Raw genomic sequence first — 23,202 nt, forward strand, 5'->3', positions numbered from 1 at the left:
GTATAGGACGGGGCGCCGAAATGAAAGAATTAACTCGTACAGAAAAAGATCTATTACTCAGGTACGAGTTAATTATGTGAATTAAATGGGCCGAAATGTCAAGTCGTATGAGCTTGATAATAATTCCTATATGCCAAGTCCTATCAAATGCTTTGGCTATGTCAAGAAATAAAGCGCCAGTAAGCATTTTGTTACGAAACCCTTCATGAATGAATGAACTCCACTGTCCTCAGCAGCTGGTGCGTAGTGCAGTGTTTTACTCGAAATCCAAATTGTTCATCAATTAGAACGTTGTGATTTCGGAGAAAATCATTCAGGCGTTTAAGTAACACAAATTCGTATATCTTTGATAACGATGATAGGAGGCTGATATTTCTATAATTTAGAGGATTTGAAAGGCTTTGGACTGGTTTTGGAATAGGCACAATGAGTGCTTGTTTCCAGCTTTGAGGAAAATAGCAATGCTGTATCATATAATTTATAAGCATTACTAGGAAAAATAGATAACTGGTGGGAAAATTTTTAATCATACGATTAGAAATAGGGTCCATACCAGGTGCTTTTTTGGGCTTGAGCTTGGTAATGTATTCACTTACCTCGCTCATGGATATGTATTGTACGTCTCTCAGAAATGGAGAGGATAAGAAGTGTTCAACATCTTGTGGAAAAGATTTTGCGTTGTTCGCAAAAATTTCTCCATTATGCGGTATAAATTGTGTTTGAAGAGAATCCGCAATTAGTTCGGATTTCTCAGCATCTGTGTGAGCCACCACTGCGTCCGTTGCTAAGGGCGGAATGTGAGATTTGTGTTTGCGTAGGCGGGCAGATGCACGCCAAAGACTGTTATTATTGGTCGTTAAGGACTGAATGTAATTTGTGTATTGTGATTTGTAGAATTGGTCACATGATGCCTTGATCTCATTTTGGAGAGAACGGAGTTGAATTTTTAATCCAGGATTTCTATTTCTTTGCCAAGTCTCCGTACTTAATTCTTTTCTTTAATTTTCAGTTTAATCTCTTGAGGTAATTTACGAAAATTGGGTCTGAGGGTGGGTTTTGATACTTCTTTATAAGTATCTGTTAAGATGTTCGTTAACTGATCAACTGCCGTGTCTATATCATGGCTGGATTTAATTTCAAGGGGGGGGTAGATGTTTATTATTAAGTTTAAAACGAAAATTGTCCCAATTTGTAGAGACGAGTGCCGGAAACTTTTGATTAAAGATAGTACAGCTAAGGTCAATGATCACGGGGTTGTGATCTGAAGATAAACAATTTTCTACACTCTTTTTGTATCCAAAAGGGATATTTCGAAAAAGTGCCAAATCAATGAATGAAGGGGCACCCCGTGAACCATATCTAGTGGGGAAATCCGGCGCAATAATTTTAATTTGAGCTCACTGAGCCCATTTTAGGTGACCACGACCAGCAGGGTTTGATCTGCGACAACGCCAATGCTGATGGTGACAATTTAAATCACCAGCTATGATTCGATTATTTGATAAATTGAGCAGCTTGTTAAAATATTCCACAGGCAAATTTCCATCTGGTGGGAGATAGGCAGAGATCATCACTAGGGAGGGCGAATTTTGAATGAAAATTTCGATAATTGTTGCTTCGAGTTTGCTCAGACTCGGTGTGTCAATTCTTCGGTGAGGTATTGAGTTTTTTATATAGACACATGTGCCACCATGATAAACATCACGAGTATCTCAAGCTTGTCTGTCATTTTTACACAATGCGTAATTTGCAAGCTTGGGAGCTCTCCCTGGCTGGAGTTTGGTGTCTTGGACAAAAATAATATCAAAGTCCTTCTCTTCTACATAGTCTCTGAACTCATGGAATTTGGAAAGAATGTCATTTGCATTCCAGGTGCATAGTTTGAGGTTTTTCAACCCTTTCAAAGTATTGAATTTTAATGACTGGGGTTATCAGAGAATTGGAGAGTTATATAACTCTCAAAGATGTAGTATGCAGCATCAGCACCAGATGGAGCCACTCTGAGCTGTGGTAAGGCATTTTTGAATGCCAAAAGTAGTTTGCTCTGGTCAATACCAGGCTGGTTAGAAATTTGGATTATAGCCTGTAGAGTTGCGCGCCTCCAACCTGCACGCAACAAAGTGGTGACTGCTGAAACTGGAAATTAGACAGAGTCTTGCGAAGGGTTTAAGTCCCTTTTTATTCAACTTAAGAAATTACAATTGCGTGCTCTTGACGCTCACAAACTACGCCGACCCGGCGGTAAAATAAAAATAAGAAACTGAAAAGAAATAATAACAAGACTCTAACTACGAGGCTCTCTAAACGTAACTAACCTAACCGCGTTTTACAATACCGCTGCTAATTCAGCAAACTTTGAATATCACGTTGAACGATTAACAATTCTCCAAGGCAAGCACACAGGCCGAAACGCGGGGTTCTTCAATTTCTGACTAACTACCTCCGCGCTCGTGAAGTAAGAAAGCACATCTCGAACTCGTTTCCTTTCTATTTAACTCAGAATACTTCCGCTGATAATTTGAATCCTTGCGCGTTCTACTAAAATTTACATACTTTGGCATTGGCAGCTCCAGGGGAAAGTAAGGCTTGACAGGAAAGATAGTTTAAACTTAAAATAAATGTTAGTTAAAATAAATATAAACCCTACATTTGCCGCTGCCAGAATTTGGAAAACTTGGAAGCAGGTCCTATAAACGACCTGTTGTAAAGTTTCTACAATTCTGAACTAACTCCTAAGAGCCTCGTTTACACAAAAAAAATCTTATGTAACAAAAGGTATACTAAATTTCTGTAGATACTTATATAAATCTCTCTTCTTACAGCAACATTTCCTGGACTTCAGCAATCAATCTTGTTCTTTTCCTTCCAGCATCTGGAAGGAATAAGTATCAGTATCTTTCTAAATACATTATAATTTACACTTTCTTGACACTGAATAAATTTTTGTTTTTAAACGATTTATTTTACTTAGTTACTGCTTTATTCACATTCATTCAATTATTCAAACATTAATTTAACTTTACCCTGGCTCTCCACCATGTGTGGTGTCAAACGGGAATATTCGTGTTTTAGTCTTACAACACTTCCCCTAACCACCATGATTTGTTAGAATTCAACGACCAAATAGACACACCTTACTCGACATTCTACAACTCAATGAGCTACTTTAATAGTCTTAAAAATTCAAATGTAGGTGGAGAACCCTACAAAACACATTCATTCTAACTTCCCCCTCATTCATCTTTAAACATGCAGGCTTTCGCTCTAAAGCATGACTTTATCTACAATTTAATACTTAAATTTTGACTTCATTGCTTTTGAGCATTTACTTTTAGCATCTAAAATTTTATGCTTCTAGACTAAATTCTACTTTTACATAACATTCAAGTATTTACGTACATTTACAAAATTTTAATACATATAATTTTTACAATTTACCATACAATGAATAAGAGAAAATAAATTTTTACTTTACTCATTCTTCGCCAAGCTGGCGGCACTGAAAGTAAAATTCTTATTAATACAAGAATACGAAGTTATTTTTATCTCCGGCCAAATTTTGGCTTTAACATAACAGAATTAGTCTTTCGACCAACAGAAAATGCTTGTTTTTAGCTTTTACACTTAAAGTAAATAATACTTTTGCCTTAGCTAAATAAAGTAAAACAAAACTAAGTCTCAACCGAGACATATTGACTTTCGTCAAAACATAGAACTTCGTACTTATGCATAACATTTCGGAACAAAAGAGAAAAAAAATTTATAGAAGGTTTTAACTTTTCTTAGAGTTTTCGATGCTTGAAACTCCGTCATTCGTTTTTGGCAGAATTGGTCCCAAGTTAGAGGTTTCATGGATGTTAATATTCTCCTTACTGCCCTCCGAGTGTCGTCCACATTAGTTTTTCTTTTGCGTCCTCTTCATGCTGTCCTCTTGGCGTAGTAATCGTCGGGTTGCTGTCTTTTTCATTTTTCCCTTGGACGGCTGGTCTTGACGTCCTCCGGTCTGGAGTCCTTCTTGAATTTCTTCTGTTGTTGCTGGTCTTTTCGTTCCTCCTGCTGTCTTTTTAGTTTCCAGAACAGCGGCCTTGTTTGCACCTGACTCTCTGGCCCTGGGAGCGTTTTCTTTGATGTATAATTTCTACTGCGATACGTTGTAGGTGGTGTTTTCCTCTTTACCAAGGTTTCTTTACGCGGTGGCTTTGCATTCTTGTTTTTCTTAAATGCTGGAGTCTGAAAATTTTCGTTTTTTTCTTTTCGGTACCGTCGCCTGGGTTGTAGCAGGGATAGGTTTCTCTTCAGTTCTCTGCTTCTTGGGTGGTGGAGCGGGTGACGTTACTTCTTGACCTTCCACTTCTTTTACGCTTGAGTCCTGCAAGAAATTTTAAGGATTTCAAAATCATTTTGATTATAGTATTTTTTCAGCTGGTCGGGAATTGCTTTACAGATTTCCCCTCTCTCGTTCTTAAGGTACAATACGACTCCTTTGATTTCCTGAATTACATAGGGGCCTTCAAATTTTGGAGCTAACTTTGCAGTAAAATTGTCTGGGGCACTTGATAAAGAAAATTTCCGCCTCAATACTTTATCCCCAACTTTAAAATCTGCTTCACGGCGTTTTCTATCGTAATATATTTTTTGCTTATTTCTTGCCGTATCCGAGCTTTTAAGCGCCTGATCAATAAGTTTTTGCACATCTTTCTGTTTAAACTCCTGCTCTGTTTGTTGCACAAAGAATAATTTATCTAAAGGCGTAATTAACTTTCTGCCTAAAAATAATTCTGCTGGGGTTTTTCCCGTAGTATCGTGGTTTGCCGTTCTTAAAGCATAAGCTAATTCATTTATGTAGCCATCCCAGCGCTTGTGATGTGTGCTAACGTAACTGCGAATTATTTTTACAATGTTTTTATTCACTCTTTCTGCTATGTTTGCCTGTGGTCTATACGGAACCATTTTGATATGGCGTATGCCAAGTCCAGTGCATATGTTTTCAAATATTTGACTAATGAATTGTTTTCCGTTATCGCTAATCACATTTATCGGTGCACCGTATTTTAAAATGTATCTGTGTAAGAACGCATCTGCGACTGTTTTGGCTGACGCGCGTTTAAGTGGAACAATTTCTGTCCATTTTGAAAAGTGATCTACAATTACTAAAAGAAAACGATTTTTATTTAACTCGCTCTGGGGGAAGGGACCAAGAAGATCTAGGCCTAAAATTTCATTCGGAAATGTAGCGCGAATGCTATTTAAGTACTCGGCCGGGCTGTAATTAATATCATTTATTAACTGACATTGATTGCAGGACCTGACGTACGCAGTTACTATTTTGTATAATTGCGGGAAATATACCGCCTCGCGTACCCTTTTTAAAGTCTTTCTGACCCCTATATGACCCGCTGTTTTCGCGTCGTGTAATTCCTTCAAAATGCTTAATCGAAGCGAGGCTGGGATGACTGGTTTGTACTCGAGATTTTCGTTTGTTGTTTTCGTATAAAATAATAAATTATATATTATTTCATAGTTTTCTGCTCTATTTCTTATCGCATCGATATCTGTGTGCTCATAGCTTTCGGGGTCTTTCAAATATGCATAGATATTTCCAAATTCAGGATCAGCTTTCAGTTCAGTGATAATTGTATCTCTATAATCTAAAATTTTTGAAGTCAACACAGCGCATTTAAGTTCATTTCCTTCATCGTCCAGTTTTATACGAGAAAGTGCGTCAGCTACATTGTTTTCCTTACCCGGTTTATATTTTATTATTAGATTATATTCTTGGAGTTTTAAAGCCCATCTTATTAACCTGGGCGTTAGGTTTTTCCCCGAGTAAAGTCTACCAACAGCCGCATGATCCGAAAAGACTGTTACTGGCGCTTTTCCGAAATAAACTCGAAATTTGTGTACAGCCATTAATACGGCTAATATTTCTCTCTCTGTAGCTGTATAATTCCTTTGTGTCTGATTCAACGTTTTACTAAAAAATGCCAGAGGATGGCTATTTTGCATAAGAACCGCACTCACCGCATAATCCGACGCATCTGCTGCAATTTCCAGGTTTTCGTCCCCCTCCGGGAATTTCAAAACAAGAAATTGATGAGCGCTTCTTTTAATCTTTCAAATGCGGTATTTGCTTCCGCTGTCCACGTAAATTTACTTTTCTTTCTTTTAATTACTAACAGTGGTTCAACAATATTAGCGAAATCTTTTATGAATGACCGATAGTAAGAACATAACCCAAAGAAAGAAGAAAGTTTCTTGGCGATGCTGGGCGGTGGGAAATTCTTGATTGCTTTTATTTTTGAATCTTGCGTTTCTATACCCTTTTGCGAAATTTTATAACCCAGATATTTAAGTTCTTTAGTTGCGAACTTGCATTTTGAGGCGTTAATTGTAAGACCGGACTCTTTTAATAATTTAAAAACATTTCTAGATCTTTAATATGTTGTTCCAACGTACTACTCGTTATAATTATATCATCTAGATAGATTAAAGTTGATTTTCCTAGGACAGGCTTTAGAACAATGTCCATACCTCTCTGGAATATTGATGGGGCCCCACACAACCCAAAGAGCATGCGTAAAAATGCATAAGTGCCCGATTTTGTTATATACGCGGTTTTATGTATGTCTTCGGGTCTCATACCTATTTGATAGTAGCCAGACGTTAAGTCCAAAGTAGTCATGTATCTTGTAGATTTGATCTTTCTAATAATTTCCTCTATAACCGGCAAAGGGTAAACTGGGAATTTAGTAATACTATTTAGTTTTCTGTAATCGATAGCAAACCTCCAAGCCCTTTTATCCGAAGGAGGAAACTCGTTTTTTTTCCTACATAGTACGACTGGACTCGCGTACTCACTATTTATGAGCGTTATTATTTTATTCTTTAACATCTCCTGAATATGTTCTTCGATGATTAGGTCTTCTTGTTTATCATAACGATACGGTTTAGTCCTACAAGGTTTTTCGGCAGTTAACTGTATCTCATGTGTAACTATTTGACAGCTACCAGGCTTTTCTGAAAACAAGTTTGAAAAATTACTCACCACTTGCTGGATGGCTTGACTTTCATGATCATTCAAATGGCTAAGGTCAACTTGCGGTTGTTCCACAGGTTCCACCACCCTCTGGTCCATCTCCAGCACAACAGAACTGTCTTGAAAATTCAGTTTGGCCCTCGCGGCCCTTAAAAACTCCATACCTAAAATAAGAGGATTTTGCAGATTCTTCACTACAAAAATTAATACTTTGAGGCTTTCCTCTTTTACCTGTATGTTTAATGATAATTTCCCGATGCAGTGACAGGTTTTCCTTTGCGCCGCTATAATTTCTATCTTTTTGTTTTTTAATAATCGTAACCTATAAAAATTCTTTTTGAAGAATGTTTCGCTCATAAAATTACCTTCTGCTCCTGTATCGATGAGGGCTTCTACGGGTACATCGCCAACCAGGACTTGTATAATTGGTACATGTGAGTTTTTTACGATGACCGTATTTAAATGTCTTTTTGAGGGTTTTTTTTAAAACTTTCAGGATCTGGACCCTCGCTTTCACAGGCCCCTCTACTCGTTCAAAGCTTTCCTTTCAACTTCAACCTTCTGGGTACGCAGATGTTTGTTTTCGAATTTCCTTTTTGGGTCTTGACCTTTGAGGTTCGATGAGTTAGCTTGATAGCTCTTTCCCCCATAAGAGCGGTTTGCATTTCTGGTTTGCTCATTTGAAGATTGCCTTCGGGTACTTTGAGAATACGATGCCCCTCTAGCTTTTTTCGCTATTCTGCGAATTTGAAACTTCACCGCCAATTCGAAGAGCTCCCGCAATGTGCTTGGGTTTCTAATTTCGAGGTAGTCTTGAACAGCAGGTAACAATCTTGGTAAGATTATTTCAATAATCTCCGCGTCGGGTTTCTTCCCATACAGCATATCCGTCAGCTTAATTTTTGGCAGAATAAAGTCCGTCAACTCTTCTATATCCCGTTGATGGAAACTATATATTTCGGCTTCTAGCCTTGCTCGATCTTTCACTATGGGGAAGGCCTTTACTAACGATTTTTTGAAATTTTCAAATGTATATGTCTGGCTTCCAAATTCCCCTAATAAATATTTGCCTATATTCTTCCACCATAGCGCGGCCTGTCCTCTTAGTGCAGATGTGGCGATGGCAACTTTTTGTCTTTCAGGCACAGGGTAGAGCTGAAAGTGATTTTCTAGGCCTTCTAGAAATATCGCCACCGAATTTTTTTCCGTCGAAATTGACGTTTGGCTTGATTGACGCTCTCAAAGTCTGGACCAGGTATCCAAATCCTTAGAATTGGCTTGCCATTTCTTGTTGTTGTCCCGCGGCTTCCATCCGATTTTCGGCCATTTCAGTTCGACAAGTGTTCGGGCGCCAATGTAGAGTTGCGCGCCTCCAACCTGCACGCAACAAAGTGGTGACTGCTGAAACTGGAAATTAGACAGAGTCTTGCGAAGGGTTTAAGTCCCTTTTTATTCAACTTAAGAAATTACAATTGCGTGCTCTTGACGCTCACAAAGTACGCCGACCCGGCGGTAAAATAAATGTAAGAACCTGAAAAGAAATAATAACAAGACTCTAACTATGAGGCTCTCTAAACGTAACTAACCTCAACGCGTTTTACAATACCGCTGCTAATTCAGCAAACTTTGAATATCACGTTGAACGATTAACAATTCTCCAAGGCAAGCACACAGGCCGAAACGCGGGGTTCTTCAATTTCTGACTAACTACCTCCGCGCTCGTGAAGTAAGAATGCACATCTCGAACTCGTTTCCTTTCTATTTAACTCAGAATACTTCCGCTGATAATTTGAATCTTTGCGCGTTCTACTAAAATTTACATACTCTGGCATTGGCAGTTCCAGGGGAAAGTAAGGCTTGACAGGAAAGATAGTTTAAACTTAAAATAAATGTTAGTTAAAATAAATATAAACCCTACAAGCCAAAAGGATTTCGGTGCAATTTAAATTCGAATTTGCTTTTAGTGGGACCGAAAAATTTGGAAGAACTTGGGGTGCAGCCTGTTGCATACCCGTAAGGGCAGCGGAGTAAGAAACTCCAGGTCGGATATTATTTGCACTGGGTGTGGGTGCAGCCGGCAGTGTTGGAAATGTTGTGTTACTTTGGAAGTTAAATTTGTTAGTGTTGTCAACGGTCTGACTGGGCTTAGTACTTGGATTTGGTGGTTGTCTGTTTTTTGAACCGGGAAACTTCGGGCAGGAACGCCAGTTTGCTGCGTGGTTTCCGGAGCAATTTGCACACTTATTTGGGTCGTCGAACGGTTTTGGGCAATCCTTGGCTTGATGTGGACCAGCACATCTAACGCATCGTCTTGGAAGTGTGCAAACCTCGGATGAATGGAAGAATTCCTGACAACGCCAGCATTGTGAGGGACCTTTCTGGCCTTTGAAGTGCTCCATGGCGACTTCCGTTTCAAGGAGTTCGGTGATTGAATAGATTTCTTCAGCTTTGAGGCTATTGTAAATTTGTAAGTAAAAAAGAGGCATGGGCATCTTGGTCTTCCATCTTTTTAGTTGCGATATTTTATGAATTTTGAAGCCAAGCACTTCCACCGCAGTCTGTACAACGTTGAGAGGTGTATTGGAGGGTAAACCCCTAATGACAACTTTGAGTGGTCTGTCAGCTTTGAGTGTATGTGATTTGAATTCAATGTTGTTGTCTGTTAGAAATCTAACAACTGTTCTATAATCTGTTTCGTTAGTGGTTGTGAGGCGTAGGAAATCAGTATCTTGTTTGGATAGAAGAGTTGGTGCGTGTCTGCGTAACTGATTGAGGAGAAAGTACCAATCAGCACGCGGTTTTATGAATATGGGAGGTGGAACTTGAATTTTAAGTGTTTGAGTGACAGCCGGCTGCTTTTCTGAATTATCAGAGGAGTTTGTATGTTCGTGAAGGAGTTAGATATTGTTATGTTGTTATTTTCGTTAGTGTTGTGGTTGGGTAGTGTTTTTTGGCAATAAGGTGTTTAGGAGGGATGGCAAATCCTTCATTGTCAGTAGGTCTAGTGCGTTTTTTAGATTCAATTTTAGGGGTATCTTTAGAAGGATTTTGATTGGCTGAGGATGAAGGTGGCTCTGAATTTTGAGGTTTAGGATCTGAATCAGTAGTTTTTGAGGATTTGTTTGCATTCTTTGAAGAATTCTTCTTCAGTGGAGGGTAAATAAATTTATGCCACGTTTTGTGCAGAGAGTGTGCAAGGAAAATAAAACTTTCTCACCCTCATCCTGAAGTTGTTTAAGCATCAATTCCTTGTTTGGAGTTTCCGATCTTTGCAGTCTCTGGATATCGAAGGGGAGGTCTGTATGCCAATTTTTGAGAGAATAAATTTGAAGTGCGCTTTTGGAGAGCTCAAGTGCAGAAGGAGAAGCAGGAGGTGTAGTGGTAGTTGTGTCCATTTCGGTCAGGATCTGAAGAGGCGGAGGAGTAGTTGTAGATTGATTGCTTGCTGGCGGCGCCGTATTCGAGGTTCCATTTACATTGACATTGTGGAGCTCAGAGCTCGAACGTCCATCACTGTTGGCGTCCATGACGCGAATCAAGAAGTAATTCCGGCGAAAACAACCCCTTTTAGATATGACGGGACAGCCACCTTGGCTAAACCCCCGCCCGAAAAGATGAAAAAACGAGTTGCCGAAAAATCCAGCCTTAAGCCATGCAAATTTTCTACTTTTATGGAAGCGTTGAACTAAAGACAAAACTCTATTCTCGCCAAACACGCGCCAAACGAAGGCCACGCCTAAATAGCTGCACTTGTAAAAATATGGCCCATACCCGCTCCCTCAAGAAGACTTGTTTCAAGTCCAAAAGAACGCACATTTTTTCGTTAAAAGTGAATTCCTCCGCCGCTTAAGCCAAACAATGGGTTTTGCAAGTTTTACGATAGTTAAAAGGCTATAACTTAAATTCTGTTGAAGGTAGAATTATGAAAGTAGTCTCAAATTAAAGTGCAAATTTTTCTGCATCTATTGATATTAAATTTTAAGGGTTTAACTTAATTTAAGTCATGAAAATCCTAGTTTATTACGTGAAAATTTACCAAGATCCATTGGGTGAGTAATCGCAAATACGAGCAAGAATAAATGACGCTAGCTAAATTTTTGTGTGCAAGTTCAGATAAATAATTGATCAAACAATACCAATAATTAATTAAACAAATACATGGTGTGTAGCTTAAAATATAGAATAATTAATACATTAAATTTTGATAGCTGAAATTAGATTAATTACGTTAATTTGCTACACAACAGTTTGCGCCTAACAATGTTCGATTTCCTTTTGCTTCAGGCAAAACAATGAATTCTGTAGGTACTACTTTACCTTCAACATTAAGATCCACAACCGTAGTCAAGGCAGCTACGTTGCTCCGTGTTCCATTAGAGAGCGTCAAAGAAATGCAATACGTTTGGGTTTAAACCTTAATTTGTTTCTTTACAGCATATGGTACAACTTTTCTCCAGCAATAGAGTGTGATGCACCGGTATCAGCACATACAGCAGCTTTCACTCCGCAAATTTTAAGGACAGTTAAACTGGATGGAGCTGTAGGTGATTCGAACGTAAACAAATTGACACTATTTAAAGACGCTTTTGCTTCTCCTTCAGATCTTGAGCAGGTAGTATATTTAGATTGTATGTACGAGTGCGAAGTGCGCTCCGTCATACGTTTTCTTCATGCAAAAGGTCAGCGACCAGCGGATATTCACAAAGAACTTGTTTCTGCTTATGGGAACATTACGAATCAACAAAATGTAACGAAATGGTGTCGTCATTTCTCTGAAGGTAGGACCGATGTTCATGACGAATAAAGAACAGGTCGGCCATCTGTGATCTCTGATACCCTTCTTCAGAGAACAGAGGAAGCAATTCGTGCGAATAGACGTCTCAAATTGAAAGAATTGCATCAGATCATATCGGAAGTGTCAATGACGACTCTTTATGAAGTTGTGACTGTCAAGTTAGGGTACAGGAAATTGTGTGCGCGCTGGGTTCCAACAGGCGGCAACCTTCTGTGACTGTGCGATACAAAAGCTTGTGCACCGATTTAACAAATGTTTGGATAACGGGGGGTGATTATGTCGAAAAATAGTAAATAATCCAGTTAATAAGATTAACTGACGTTTTCTAAATAAATGTTTTTTTTTAAGAAATGCGAGCTATTGTATCATCTTTACTTTTCGAAAAGCCCTCGTATCCAGGAATTCCACACCCATAACATCGGATGGTACTTTTCTCTAGTGAAGCAAGCGTTCGTGTTCTTGGAAGCTATATTTCCTGTTGTTTCCTCGTGACTAGCTTCTCTAGCTATCGCAGTAGACTACGATTTTCTATCTGATATCGGGAACCCACTTCTAAAATTTGGTTTGTTAGATAAAGCTTTCTATAATTCCATGACGAATATTTTCATACGCATCCAACTTCTCTACTAATCCAACGGTTGGTTCCATTTTCCCCACTTATCCATAAAATGTTCTCTCAGATCGGAAGATGTTTTCTTCTTAACTTTATTGCTAATGATTAGGTTTTTAAGCTGTTCAAAATCTTTAATGTTAAGTTCTCTTATCCATCCTTCAAAGTATGATATTATTTCAAAGTAGAAGTCTCTCCAAGTTATATCTGGGTTTTTATTATGTTGCGCAAAAAACTGTCTGAAACGGTCAGCAGTTAACCTGTATCGCTTAAGAAGCATTTCCTTAATTTTTGGGTAATTTTGAGATTCTTTCTCATCTTCTCTAGTAGTAAGTTGTGCTGTTTCTGTTGACAATGAACTGATCAGATAAAAAAAAAAACATTTTGATTCTGGAACACTTAAAAGTTTCAATTGACGTTCAAAAATTGTCAAATACAATCCAATTTCGTCTTCTTTAGGGTTAAACTTAGGGACAACTCTTGTAATATCAATTTTGAGTTGATTTATTCCCTGATCTATCACTTCCTTTTGAGAAATTTTTTACAACTCCAGTTGAAGTTTTAATTTTTCTAACTCGAACAGACGCTCCTTCTCAATTAGTTCATCTTTAGCAGCTTTTTCTTCACTCAAACATTTTTCGGCTGCTTGCTCATCACGAAAAGATTTTCCTTTTCAACTAACGCTAACCTGTCATTTTCAGCTGCTTGTTCAGCCATTTCTCTTTCATCAGTTATGCTGGCCAATAGATTCTTCACGAATCCCTCTTCATATTTGTCCGAGTTCGTAATTAACTCTTTGAGTTGAATCACTTTTAAATTATCTGAGACGGGCAGACCCAGTTCTGTGGTAAGACTTGCAGGTCCTTTTTCCTAGCTAGTTCCAAAAATGCCCTATTATCGTACTTTCAACGTCCGTTGAAAAGTTCAATATTTTTTTGAAGAAGAATTAGATGTTCAAAAACTTTATGAATTTCTTAATTACCCCTAACAATAACATAATATTTGAAAAACAACATCGAACAGAATTATTCATCTGAGATTACTTCGAAAACGAAACTAACATTTTACAAGGATCGGAATACTAGCCAAATGGACAATAAAATACACAAATTTAGTAAACATAAAATCTCAAAAATCGAATTTAACTTTGATAAATATTCTATTAGTTATGCCTGTGACGTCTACAAAATTCTAAATACTCTAAGAAATTAGTTTTCGACTATAGTTCTCTTTGAAAAACACAATTAGATGTAAGAGTTGTTCTCAAATATTACGAAATAATAATTTAAAATTTTATAAACTCACAATTCGAAAATGTACCATGTATTAGAATGTCTTTTTAGAGTAACGGTAAATATAACATTAATTCAAAAGAAGTATTCTTATTGCATAAACACCAAACATTAGTGGCACGGTTTAAATAATATACTAGATAAAACCGTTTTCCCTTTTAAATCAAGTCTATTCTCAAAGAGGATAAAAAAAATATCTGTTAATGTTATTCATAAAATAAAACAAAACATGCAACTCATTTATAGATAGCAATACAGTTATAAAGTCCTAAAAGAATGATGCACACCGGAAACATTTATAAATCAGAATAAAAATAACATTTTGCCACCTAAACACTTTTTGTTCAGAACCGAAACGAAATTTAACTTGTGTTGACTTCCAGTGAAATCAAAATTAATTTTCAGTTAGAAAATAGAATTAAAACACAGGAAATTCAAATAAAAATAAATTATTTAAAACAATGTAAGACAATATAAATACTTAAAGTCCAATATATCTGAAAGGATACACCTAGAGTTTATATATACTTTAAATATGATTTTGTTTCGTTTTTAACGACGCATTTTATTCCATATTATTAAATTATTAACGACGTTATAGTTAGTATTTTATATTGTTTATTAAGTGAAAATCTATTATCTTATTATCAAGTTTTAATTGCTGATTAAGTGAAAACATCTTCTCTGTTACCTTCGGATGAAGATGAAACCAGTACTTCATTCGATTTCTAAAATAAGGGTGAGGACTTCGCTGGTGGAAGTTATACCTAAAACCTGGAAAAGAATATTAGTCGATGTCCTGGAGTCTTCAACATGTTCTTTTCTCAACTGGATAAATCATTCGAGCCGCGCTTTAGGAAGCCAACTGTAACCAAAATTACCGTAAACAAAAGACTCACTTGGCCTTTTTAAATAGTTTTAATTAACAAAACACAATTAAGATAAAACATTACAATTAAGGGCGTTATAATTACACATTTCAGTTACAAAGAAAATCTCGGAGAAACAGCCTGCTTAGTTCATGACTCCAGCACATCTACTGATGGCTATACTCCTTATTGGCCGGTGTTTTTCCCCGCAGTCGCTAGGTGGCTCTCGTCGAGCCGTGAGGTTACAAAACATAATATAAAGATTTTTTTTTTTTTTTTTGAGAATTTAAAATAATAATCTTAAAATCTTCTTGATCTATAAACAGTCTTAAAAATTACAAAAGAAAAAAAAGAAAAAAATCAATAATATGAATGTTCCTTTTTAGGGAAGCTTCGCTGTTTAATTAATTATGAAAAGTGTTTTACATTATTTCAACCATAACAAGGAGATAGCGACTTTTATTTAACTGACTTTTTGGGAAAGGGCCCAATAAATCGATGCCAATTATTTCATTTGGAAATTCGAATTTAATGTTATTTAGAAACCCGGCCGGGCGGAAATTAATATAATTAACTGCTTGACATGTTGGGCAGGACTGGACATACGCCCTTGTTAACTTTTGCAGTTCAGGAAAATAGACTGCTTCGCGTACGCGTTGGATAGTTTTTCGAATACCAGCTTGAGAAGCTACAGGGCAGTCGTGTAACTCCTGCAGGATATTTAATCTAAGACTAGCTGGGATAACAGGTCGAAATTCGTTGTTGGAATTTGTAGTTTTTGTATAAAATAATAGACCATCTATTAGTTCGTAATGGGCCGCCCTATTTCTTATCACCACAATATCTTGGTGGCTAAAATTTTCAGGATCCTTTAAATACTCATAAATGTTTCTAAATTCAGGATCCTTACCCAGTTCGGTTATTACAGTTTCTCGGGAATTTATTGTACATGCTGTGAGCATTGCCACCTTTACAGTATTACCATCTTCATCTATTTTTATTCTGGATAGGGCATCTGCTACGATATTTTCCTTTCCGGGGGTGTGCTTGATTACCAGATTATATTCTTGCAGCTTGAAAGCCCATCTTATTAACCTTGGGGATAAGTTTTTCCCTGAGTACAATCTAGTTACCGCCGCATGATCAGAATACACTGTTATTGGCGCCCTTCCAAAATAGACTCGGAACTTTTGCACTGCTAACAGAACTGCAAGTGCCTCTCTCTCGGTCGCGGAATAATTTCTTTGTGTTTGATTTAAAGTTCGACTAAAAATTGCCACGGGCTGCTGATTTTGTGAAAGTACCGCTCCTACCGCATAATCCGAAGCATCCGCTGAAATTTCTAAATTCTCATCCTTTTCAGGAAATTTCAAAACAGGGGCTTGCGTTAATGCTTGCTTTAAATTTTCGAACGCACTATTGGCTTCGGCCGTCCACGAGAATCTTGCCTTTTTCCTTTTTAATTTTAACAATGGTTCAGCAATAGCTGCAAAATCTTTTATAAAGGACCTTTATAAAGGATATGAACAAAGTCCTAGAAAAGAAGAGAGCTTCTTCGCCGTATTTGGCGGCGGATACTTTTGCACAGCGATTATTTTTGATTCGTCTGTCTCAATTCCTTTCTGAGATATTTTGTAACCTAAGTATTTTAATTCAGGGGCTGCAAATTTGCACTTTTCGACATTAACTCTTAGACCGGCCTCATTTAATAATGAAAACACCTGTCTTAAATCCTGTACATGTTGATCCAGATTATCACTAGTAATAATGATATCGTCTAAATAGATAAATGTGGACTTTCCAAGAACAGGCCTTAGCACAATTTCCATACATCGCTGAAATGTTCCCGGTGCTCCTGAAAGGCCAAACGGCATACGCAGGAATGCATAAGTGCCAGACTTGGATATAAAAGCAGTCTTAGGCACTTCTTCCGGTCTAAACCCTATTTGAAAATAACCAGTCGTTAAGTCTAAAGTCGTCATATATTTGGTGGATGTATGTTCCTTAGAATTTCTTCAATAATAGGTAACGGATATACCGGATATTTAGTTATGGAGTTTAATTTACGATAGTCAATCGCAAAACGCCACCTTTTTGGATTTGTTACTGGATAGTCATTGTTTTTCTTACATAAAACAACCGGGCTAGCATAACTACTTGAGATGGGCGTCATGATCGTTTTACGTAACATATCTCTAATGTGCCATTCTATAATTTTTTCTTTATTCTTATCATATCGGTATGGTTTGTGGCGAACTGGCAGTGAATCTCCGGTGACGATACTATGGTTAGTAACTTGAGTAAATCCTGGAATATCACTAAATAACGAAGCAAATTCACTTACCACTTGTCGAATTTTTTTTGTTGCTCTTCCTTAGGCAGGTGGTCAAGGTTTAACATTGGTGGTTCTGTTTTTTCTTCTCGAACTGGTTTCATCGTCAGCTTAAGGGACGCTTCGTTAAAATCCCGCGTTGCTTCTGCCTCTGAAAGAAAATCTATCCCTAAGATGATATGTGCTTGCAAATTCTTTACTATAAGAAACATAATCTTTACTTGTTCGTCCTTGATACGAACGTATAGCGGTAATTTAGCTATGCACTTGCATCTTTCTCCCTACGCAGCTAACACTGTCGTATTATCCGAATTATATATGCGGTATTTACGAAAATACTTCCTAAAAAAATCTTCTGCCACACAGGAACACTGCGCGCCTGTATCCAGGAATGCGGTGGCTGGGATATTATTCACCAATACTTCAATCTTCGGAAGAGTCAAATTTTTCACCATTACTGTATTTAACTTGAAGGAAGAGGGGTTTTCTTGGCCTTCGGATTTCCGCACCCTCCCGTCAGCAGAAATCCGTTTTAGTTTAAATCATTTTTCATTTCCATGCTTTCCTTCTTTTTCCACTGGCCTTGAGACTTTTTTCCTGGATTGCTATTGAACTGTCGACGTTCGCCGGCTGTTTTTGAATGCTCGGGTTTCCTTGCCCACTGATTCGCTTCGCTTCCGTAGCCGTGTGCTTGACTTTGCTGTGATCTTGGCGCATCAAATTGGTTTCGTTGTTGATATTGGCGTCTTCTTTCAATGTCCGCCGTTCTTCTACTTTCAAACTGGATTGCTAGCTCAAATAACTTTTCCAGTGTAGTCGGATTCCTTAATTCAATAAAGTCTTGTACTTGGGGAAGTAACCTCGGCAAAATCACTTGAATTATCTCAGGATCCGGACGGTTTCCATACAAGAGTTTGAAGACGTTAATTTTTCTTAAAATAAAGGTGGAAAGATTTTCGATTCGTTGCTGATATATGCTGAAAAGTTTCGTTTCTAATTTTGCACGATCTCTTACGACAGGGAAGCCTTTTACTAAGGCAGTCTTGAAATTTTCGTAAGTATAGTTGGGACTTCCCGCTTGACCCAAGAGGCTTCTGCCTATACATTTAAACCAATTAAGCGCTTGGCCCCTCAAAGCGCTGGTAGCTAAGGTGACTTTCTGGAACTCATGCACGGGATACAGCATGAAGTGGTCATCCAATTTTTCCAAAAAACTGGTTACCGGTGAGTTTGCATTAAATGTTGCTTCTGGTTTCATCGATGCGCGCATGGTCTGGACGATGTAACCAAATCCTTCCAGGGCGGCAGCTGGCATTTCTGGATTCTGAGCCGCTTCTGCAGGCAGCACAGGTTCTTCTTGAAACTCGGCCATGGTTATTCTTCTTCGTCGGGCGCCACTATCAGGTTCAGTGTTCCTCCTTACTTACTTTGGGAACATTAAATGACCTTACTCGGAACAGGGAGCTTACTAAAGCTATGTTCAATAAATGTGGGAAGTAGACAAGATACACAGGAAGGGTATACGAAACCCTTTATTTTCCTCTCTTTACAATGATTTCCGGACTTCGGAATACAGAGACCAACCACTTGTGGTCTGAACGTAAGAATATGAAAATATTAAGTAAACTCTAACTAAACTAACTTTGGATTAATAAACAAGTGGCTACTTGAAGATTGGCCGTATATTAACTGAAAGCCGTATGTAGTACAGAGAACTGCTAACACTACGATACGTTTAAAATTATCAAGAGGATTAAACCTCTGGCCTTGAAGGCAACCAGCAACCGAGTAAAACTGCAATGGCAAGCGGCCTGCTTCTACTAACTCCTTCCTCTCTCTTGCTTGGCAAAAAGCCACAACTTAAGTACTTGGCGTTTGCCAGACAAACTTTGCATAAATACATTAACGCTTATAATTCTGGCCGGAAGTAGAAAATAAGAAGTGATAGTAAAGATTTAAAATAAAATAAACATTAGTAAAACTTAAGATCCTTACAATACTATCGAGCTTTTGTTTGAGTCCATTCAAATCCATATAAAAGCATCATGAGTACTGCCTGGCCATCGTGCTACAACATCGAGAACTTTCAGACCAGCATCACGCACCTAGAAAAACATACAAATTCTAGGTCAAAAGGAAGTTTCATCTGAAAATTTAATACAGAGAGATTTTTAGCATTAAATATAGTTGATATTTTGATAAATCAATCTTTTTAAGGAGTTTAATTTTCCATTTTTAATAAATATATGCCACTGTTTTTTCATTATTAAAAATATGCAATTGAATGTTAAAAAAAAAAAAAAAGATAGTATTATAGCTACCTTTTTTTTTTTTTTATTAAACTGTAGTAATTATAGTAAATAGGTGACTACAAAAAGCTTTTGTATTATTTAGTACTTATACTGCACTATAATTATAGTAAAGTATAGACAGCTTTCTATTATTATTATTTGAATAATAATAATAAAACATTTTTCTGGTAGTAATTTGAAATGACTAAAATATTATACTTATTATCATATATTTCTTACCATTTGAACATTAATTATTTTTCCAGTTAACGAAGACAAACGAGACGAACACTGCTGGTACGTTAATAGTAATGTGTGTGCAATCTGTTGCACCTACAACGTTTAGAAATCCAGAGATTCGTAAAATTCTTGGTAAATTTCAACTAGCTGATTTTCAGTATGAGGGTATTGGATATATTTATGTGCTAGTTGCATAAGGGCAGAAAGCACACGGTTAGAAAATCTGCGCATTGTAGCCAGTGACACTTCTGGCATGAAACACATCAGCAAGTACATACTGAAAACTACCACTTGATAAAAAGCGAAGAGTACTCAAAGCCTAAAAAACAACACAAAATAAACTATACCGTCCCTTTTTGAAAATGAATGAGAATTTTAAATTTTTTATAAAACTCGGAAAATACATATTCATAACAACACAAAACTATGCTACATAAAGAACAATTTTCTCCATTTCATTATAGAAGTATGACATGCCGTTACATTTCTAATGAAATGTAATGCCAGCTATATGGAAGCAAAGAAACTCTTTATTCATGGCACATGTTTCTTAATTAAGACACAATGACACGCCGAATAAATACTAATTCAGAAGTCAAACAACAAAAACCAGCGTTATATTTACAAAATTTTCACAGGACTAGTTTCGATGGTTTTACCGAACCACCATCCTCAGCTGCAAAACCGCAAATGAACAAGATAGGAAATAATGATTAGATAAGATAAGAAAGCCTGGACAAGAATAAGCAAGTGGCGCCATCAGTTGGTGAAACCAGAACTAAAACATAATTTCTTTAAAGGCCGAAGGCAAATTTGGATGGGAATTAGGATCGTTAACTAGAACAGAAAGATTTTTATGAATGTGAAATGCCTCTAGAAAATCCAGTTCTCCAATGGAAGGTGTTTTTTGAATAGTTTTGGCAGCAGAAAAATTGAAAGTGTGGTTTTAGGACCAACAATGTTGAGCAACAGACGACTTCTGTGTTTTCTTTTTTCTAACATATGCCTCATGTTCCTTGACGCGAAATTTTAAGGCTCTCTTAGTTTGGCCAATGTAAATTAAACCACACTGGCAAGGAATACTATAAATACCCCAGGAATTCATATCTGGTTTTACCAACAGATGGCGCCACTTGCTTATTCTTGTCCAGGCACTTCTTATCTTATCTAATCATTATTTCCTATCTTGTTCATTTGCGGTTTTGCAGCTGAGGATGGTGGTTCGGTAAAACCATCGAAACTAGTCCTGTGAAAATTTTGTAAATATAACGCTGGTTTTTGTTGTTTGACTTCTGAATTAGTATTTATTCGGCGTGTTATTGTGTCTTAATTATAGAAGCTCCAAACAGGCTTATTTTTTGCTTTCTTTTTTGCACGTGGTGTAACCGCCATTTTGTGATTGCATGAGTTCCGGTAAGTACTTTTTTGCAATTTTCAAGTTATGTTTATATTTTGTATATTTGGATATTGTGCTTTGCTTGTCTGATTTCATGCATTTTGCTTAAAAACGTTTTGTTTTCTATTAATTTCAGTGAGGGATTTTTATGCTGTTTTGTGTGTTGCTTTATTATTGTTTAGTTAATTTAGTTTGATTTTCTGTATTGTTTATCATGCCTTCATCCGTTAATCGTTTCACTAAATTACGCCTGAAACGGCAAAAATTCCTGAATCATCTTGACTTTTTACTTAAATGTAAATGTAAAAAATTGATCCCCAATTTTATTCAAATCAAATCTAATCAAAAACCTTCGACTCGCGTTTCAAGAATTCTATTAAATTGCAAGCTTGCCTTACTTCGGTCCGTCATAAGGGATACACGTCAACAATTGTCCAAAATTGAACGTGAACTCTATAAGCTTCATCTGGAACTCGCTAAATCATATCCAAAATTCACTGCCCTTGAACAAAAGTCTTGTTCTAAACGGAGAATGCAGTTAACCGTCATAAAAACACCCTTGCAGTCAAATTCGAAAACTTCTTTTACAATCTTCCAGTTCGAGTAGTTCAAAAAATCTTCCTATTGTAAACATCAAGCCAATAGTTAATATTTCTAATGTTAGTCTTTGAGAAGAACAAGAGAGAATTATAAAATATAATTTTAACTTCTCACAAACCTGTAAACCCTCGATTCCAAAGATTTTGGCTCCTATCGAAAAAGCTTTCAAGTTCAGTAAAGTTTCAGATTCACAGAAAGAAATGATTAGGCATCTTATCGCTCATAATGTGAAATTCAATAATAAACCTTTGAAACCAAATCTAACTGCGAGAGAAAGAGCTACAATGCGTGAAATGCATTCTAACCCGGATATTATTATTTCAAAGGCCGACAAAGGTGGCCAGATAGTCGTCATGGATAGGAACACTTACATCGATGGTGTCACTAAACTCTTAAACGAAGGACCATATAATCCGATCCCTAAAGATCCTTCACCTTCGGACTTGTCAAAAATAAAAACTGCGATCAAATCTTCGCAAATCATTTCAGGCAACTTAAAAAATTCACTTATCCCATCTGTTGCGAATTGTGCCGGATTACTCGTATATGCTCTTCCCAAAATTCATAAAAGTGGTATTCCTTTCCGCCCTATTGTATCAAATTTAGGTACTGCCTCGTATCCATTAGCTAAATATTTACTTTCTAGATTTTGAACTGTATTAGACAATAACATTTACACTATAAAAAATTCAATAGAGTTTGTAAAAAAAGTTAAAAACATTTCTCCTAGTAATTTACTCATGGTTTCTTTTGATGTAAAATCATTATTCACCAATGTCCCAGTGGAGGGTGCATTAAGATGTCTAGAAACCAGACTTCGCGAATTTCATTTCTCTTGCATCGAAATTGATGAGCTAATTTCTCTCACTCAACTCTGTTTGAAACAAACACATTTTGTTTTCCAAAATAAATATTACGAGCAAACTGAGGGATTAGCCATGGGAAGCCCCCTTAGTCCCATCCTGGCTGATATCTACATGCATTATTATGTTGGTGTTGGTGTATTTAATTATGGCAAAGCACACTAGGGCTATCTGCCTAAGGGAAGGGATGCCTTCGTGGAGGACGTTCTAAGGGAACTGGCTCGTATACACGTTACACATGGGGAAAACCACGAAAACACCCATGCAGCCAGCCCATTCGCGGGATTCGAACCTCATACCGAACTACCAGTGTTCAGCGACTTTACCGCTCGGCCGCTGGTGGGTCCATGCATTATTATGAATCAAAATTGTTTGAAACTTTAAACTTCCCGGCATGGTTCCGCTACGTAGACGATACTTTTACTCTGTTTGAAGGTAATAAAGATGATTTAAATAAAGTTCTTTCAACAATGAATTCTATTGATTCTGCTATTCAGTTCACTTTTGAACTTCAGACTTGCAATTCTCTTCCATTTCTCGACATTATGGTCACACGTAACACATCCAACTTCAGTACTACGGTTTACCCTAAACCTTCATCGGTTTGCCTTCCACCACACTTTAAATCATGTCATCCGACTAAACAAAAGTTAGCTTCATTTTATTCCTATGTTTTCCGTGCTCTTCAAGTTTGCTTCTCCAAACTAGCCCTTGATGAAGAACTAAATTATTTAAAAGCAATAGCTATTGACAGGGGCTTTTCACCCAACATTATTAATCAAGCAGTTAAAATATTCTCATCTCAACACACTAAAAGGCACACTCTTGTTTTAGGAGATTATAAAAATTCTGTTGTCATTCCCTTCTTTCCATCAATT

This window comes from Stegodyphus dumicola, chromosome 4 (assembly GCF_044657685.1).
Source record: "Stegodyphus dumicola isolate Sdum_Otavi_A_Nest chromosome 4, ASM4465768v1".
Lineage (NCBI taxonomy): Eukaryota > Metazoa > Arthropoda > Arachnida > Araneae > Eresidae > Stegodyphus > Stegodyphus dumicola.